Raw genomic sequence first — 5700 nt, 5'->3', positions numbered from 1 at the left:
GCTGCGTCGGCCTCTTCCCACCCACTCCTGCTGCGTCGGCCTCTTCCCGCGCACCCCGCTGCGTCGGCCTCTTCCCACCCACTCCTGCTGCGTCGGCCTCTTCCCACGCGCCCCGGCTGCGTCGGCCTCTTCCCACGCGCCCCGGCTGCGTCGGCCTCTTCCCACGCGCCCCGGCTGCGTCGGCCTCTTCCCACGCACCCCGCTGCGTCGGCGTCTTCCCACGCGCCCCGCTGCGTCGGCCACTTCCCACGCGCCCCGGCTGCGTCGGCCTCCCCTGTCAGGTGAAACACCGCGTTACTGTGCTGCCTAGCGATCACCACGCCAGTCACAGGTCCCGACTCCCACTGGAGTGCCAGCAACGAGGCTCTGGCTTCGGGTGGAGTGCTGCATTCCCCTTCTGGTCTAGGCTCCCTGGCTAGGTGACTTAGCAACCAAGCAGGTGAGTGTCTCAGAGAGTACCCACAGCTCCACGGCCTTCTCCAGAGAGAAGACAGGCGTGGGAATGACTGTGGGTACCTCCAGATCCCACTGGAGATGAGAGTGGCTTCCTTTCTACAAATGATCCACTGCAATCAAGCTGGAGTGGTTGTCCCTTCAGCTCTGGGGGTCCCAGTGAGTCTGTATCTCAGCTGGACATGGTGGGCCACCTGTGACCTCCTGCCGACCTGTGACCTCCTGTCCTCCTGTGACCTCCTGTCCTGTGACCTCCTGTCCTGTGACCTCCTGTCCTGTGACCTCCTGTGCTCCTGTGACCTCTTGTCCTGTGACCTCCTGTCCCCCTGTGACCTCCTGTCGACCTGTGACCTCCTGTCCTCCTGTGACCTCCTGTCCTGTGACCTCCTGTCCTGTGACCTCCTGTCCTGTGACCTCCTGTGCTCCTGTGACCTCTTGTCCTGTGACCTCCTGTCCCCCTGTGACCTCCTGTCCCCCTGTGACCTCCTGTCCTCCTGTGACCTCCTGTCCTGTGACCTCCTGTCCTGTGACCTCCTGTCCCCCTGTGACCTCCTGTCCTCCTGTGACGCCTACAGACGCTGGATCCTGGCTCTCACACCTCTCCCGCAGGTCGCCTGCCCAGCTCCTCAGGCTCTTACTCCAGCGTGGACACGGCTGTCCTGCGTCCCCCCTCCCTTTCCTTATTCAGCACGGCAGGGAGTGTGGACAGGCCTGCTCCAGACTTCAACCTCTCCTCCTGCCGTCATTGGCTTGCTCCCCTCGGCAGCCCTCCTCCTTCCCCGGATACCTGGTCACCTCAGACAGCCGAGTGTCCGCCTGTTCCACAGCTGGACCTCCTCCCGAGACCCCTGGGGGAGGAGACCGTCACATCTGCAGTGCGTCTGTGGGGCTCAGGGACCCGGCAATCCAGGTGCTGGATTCGAGTCATGAAGATGCAGACTGCCACCAGGCCCTGTGCACCTGTCCTGCTGTGCACCGTACTCCAGAATACCACCCAGATCCTGAACTCCGAGTCCTGGTGAGCAGAGTCCTCCAGAGCACCACCCAGACCCTGAACCCCAAGGCCTGGTGAGCAGAGTCCTCCAGAGCACCACCCAGACCCTGAACCCCAAGGCCTGGTGAGCAGAGTCCTCCAGGGCACTTGTTTCTTCATGAAAAAGTCGGGTGCTGGGAAGGCTCCTACCTCTGATATCAGCCCCAGGTTCTAGGTGCTTTTCCTGTGACTCCCATCTTCCCAGAGTGCACACTCACACTAACACACACACACCCATGTAAACATGTGTCCTGCACACCACACACAGCAGCACATAAACATTCACTACAGTACACATACACCTCTCAGACAACACCTCCACCACACCTCGCACATCCACCAGCACAGGGACACACTAGACACCAAAACTGATAAATGTCACACATACTACGCACAAATACCATCTTCACCCACATATTGTAGCATGCACGCACGCACACACGTACACGCACACACACACACGCACGCACGCGCACACACCACACCCAGGTCTAACATGAGCATAAATGCCATGTATAAGCTTGGACGCAGGCAGCACATACAGAGCCAAACCAACCCAGCCACACGTGTCCCCTGCCCCAGCCGCCCTGGGCTCTTGCCGGTCCTGGGATGGGCCGGCAGGACCAGTCTCGGTGTCTGTGGAGGTCGGCAGTATGCTCCTCCTGGTCCAGCTCTGGCTGTGTGCTGATCCGCTCAGTGGGACAGAGAGGGTTCTGCTCGTGGGCAGCGGGGAACCTGCCTTGCACACCAACGTGGTCCGGCAGCCAGGAGAAGCCGCACCGAGTCTGCGGAGCAGATGTGCGTCTGTCTCTCAGGACCCGGTGGGGGGGAGAAAAGTTTGTGAACAAATGAGACATTGAAATTCAAAGTTATCCTTCATTTACATAGGATTCTTCATTAATGAAGTACTTGCTGAGGCGTATAAACATGCATGGGATAGTTTTACTAAATATTAATACAACAAGAACTCAATGTTTATCTACTCGAGAATGTTCACAGTATCGCAACATGTTCCAAGCACTTAACAGATGGGGGAACCCACCCCTAACTTAGAAGTCTGCGGGAATTCAGCCGGCGGGTCCCGGAGAGGGCACTGCATGTACGGCCCCCTGCTCACCAGGCCCTGGGGGAGGGTTTCCAGCCCCCCCCGTGGGGATTGCTGCACCCCAGGGACGCAGATGCCCCCTGCAGAGACAGACCGCGGACACAGTTACCTGATCCATCCACACTGCAATGCAGATTACGGTTTTCCTCGGGAATACAGTTCACGTTGTTGAAGCACGCACACTAAATTCTTCCTCCCTTCTGTGACCTCTTCCCTTTCACGTGGCGTTTCGAATGTGTTCAGTGTAAACGGAATTATACCACTTCAAAGAAGAGAACACCGGGCTGTGTTCTGTAGGAATGAGGATGTGTGTCTGTCCTGCACGCAGTTCACCGGCTCCCACGCCCGGAGATCTCAGCCGTGGCTGAGAGGTGGAGGAGGATGGGGCTTTGCTCTAGGTCTCTGAGAACGGGTGTTCCCTGCTGACGCTGCCTACGCAAAGGGGAGGGCTCTGCGACTCCAACCTCAGTACATCCATGCAGTTTCCACTTACTTTTGCCTTACATGCTTACGACGTGTAAAGATGTTTGGAACATTTGGATGTAGCTCATTTGTGCCCAGAGTGCTGGGTGTGATTGAATGCTCATAAATGTCTTCATTCTTTGTGGGTTTTTTGTTTTTCTTTGCTGTTGAAGATCGAGTTCAGGGTCTCATGGCTGCTAGGCAGGTGCTTGACTGCTCAACACCAGGACTTTCAGGTTGAATTTTATTTTTGGTACAGTGTTACATGAAAAACTTCACCCTGGCCGACCTGGGAGCCTGACCCCACCACCTGGCTACCACCGGGCTGTCCACACTCGACAGGATCTTCCCACACGCCCCACGGCCACCACTGGGCTGTCCACACTCGACAGGATCTTCCCACACGCCCCATGGCCACCACTGGGCTGTCCACACTCCACAGGATCTTCCCACACGCCCCACAGGCCCTGCGGGCTCCAACTCATTCTCTTCTGGGTGAGGAGGCTGAGTGCAGTTGCTTGCCTGGCACAAAAACCCACACTCTTCCCCGTACGACAGGATGTCCTCTAAGGTGTTTAGTTAGCCAAGAGGCGCTGCACTCATTAGGAAATCTTAGCACATAAAGATGGATTTTATTTAGTCTGGCAGTGATATATAATACTTGTTTACTCTGCTTCTCAGAAGGCAGATTGCTGGCTTTTTAAACATAGTTTTGATGTACAAATGCTCCTAATGGATGCTGTAAAAAATAAATAAATAACCCCCTGGACTTGGCATCCTGTCCATCATTAATCAGCAAGGCCGGTGGCTGACGCCTCTTACCCAGCATTCCACGGAACTGCCACCTCGCCTGACTGTGGTCCCGCGTCTTTGTGAAGCTGAGGCGAACTGAGCTCTTCCTGCTTTCTTGTGATCAGCGTTTGCAGGAGACCCAACGCTCTACCCTTGTACTTTTAAACCGTGTTTGTCACTGTGTGCAAAGTGGCTTTCTTACAGCCAGCATGTACTTAGGTCTTTCTTTTATGTGCAATATGATGATGTCTGCTTATGAAGTGCAGACCGCATTAGTTTCATATAGTTACCAACAAAGTGGCGTGAACTTGTCAGCTTACCATTTATACGTCATTTTTCAGCCCCACTGCCCCCAGCCTGTGAGAGACCTGGCCACCGCACCATGGCTTTTCCCATCAGCCCCTGTGCTATTTTCTCATGCATCTTCCTCCCGCCTCCTCATTTCAGGTACCGAGGGGTCAAGTCAGGGCCTTGTACTCACTCGGCAGAGGTTACACCCTTGGGGTCACTCTACCAGTCCTTGTGGTTTGGTCTGTTGTTTTGAGGCAGTTCTGCTTGGCCCGGGCTGGCAGTTCTACTGTTTTTCTGTGTCACCGACGATGGTGTGACCGCCACTCCAGCCCCCACCTGGCCATTGATTGTACTGGTGTCTCCTGAACCACGCGCCTCCACCACCATCTTAACTGCCGTCCTGGGAGCGCTCTGCTCGGGTGCTGTGTGCATGGTGTGTGTACTGTGTGCGTGCTCGGAGTGGTTCTTCAGTCCTGTTGGCCTTACCGTAGTCGGAGCAGGCCTGTCTCAAGCTCTCCCTCCACCCCGGGTGTTTGTGATGCTGGCTGCCCGGGGCCTGGAGGCCCCCCTTGAGGACGAGGGACTTTCCCAAAGCACGTGTGGATCCCAGCCTGACCCCCGCCATGAGGGAAGCCATCTGCACAGATGCTCGTCCACCCTGCTCTGTGAGCACCCTGGAGGGTGTGGAGAGAAAATCCTGTACACGGGCACCACCACCGCTGGGCCAGAGCTCTGTGACCCAGAGCCCAAAGCCCGCAACGGCCAGGCGGAGGGGCTGGCCGGGTTGCAGATGGTGCCTCGTACCATCTGCCTGTGGGCGATTCTGTCTGTCTGTCATTCTTGGGGCTCGGGGTGGCTGTTGGCCTTATTTGAGGTTTGTGATGGTGCCTGGTACCGTCTGCCTGTGGGCGATTCTGTCTGTCTGTCATTCCTGGGGCTGGGGTGGCTGTTGGCCTTATTTGAGGCTTGTGAAGATGCCCCCTGTGTGGCTGCTTGGCCCTCCTAATTCTGTACCTTCCCAATGGGAGCCTGGAGTTGTAATTTAGCTTTCACTTTTGTCGTAGACATTTCCAGCATGACCATTTCTATTTATTTCCACAGTGGTTTCAAATGTAAAGGAAAATTCTTGCAAGCTATGGAGTAAGAACTCCTCTTCCCCAGGGCCTAGCACTTGCTAGACTGGCGCTCTACTGCTTGGGCCACGCTCCCGCCCTTCTCTTTCCCCCGATAGTCTCTGAGCCTGATATATTCCTGGGGAATTCTTAATAGATTGCCAAAGAAAGGCACTTCCTTTCTCTAATCCCAGTGACGCGGAGACAGCACCGAGAGGTGGAGGTGACAGAATTATGACTATTCAGGGACAAAGCACTGTTCTTGTGAACCTGCCCTGGCTCTGTGGTCGCCACGTCCAGACTGGATGCCGATTCCTGAGTCCTGTGAGGAGACGCCAGAGCCAGGCATCAGTAGGCGAGCTCCTGGCCAGGTGTCGGTAGGCGAGCTCCTGGCCAGGCATTGGTAGGCGAGCTCCTGGCCAGGCATTGGTAGGTGAGCTCCTGGCCAGGCA

Source organism: Dipodomys ordii, unplaced genomic scaffold (assembly GCF_000151885.1).
Source record: "Dipodomys ordii isolate 6190 unplaced genomic scaffold, Dord_2.0 Scaffold91, whole genome shotgun sequence".
NCBI classification, from domain to species: Eukaryota; Metazoa; Chordata; class Mammalia; order Rodentia; family Heteromyidae; genus Dipodomys; species Dipodomys ordii.
This window is presented reverse-complemented; position numbering follows the sequence as displayed.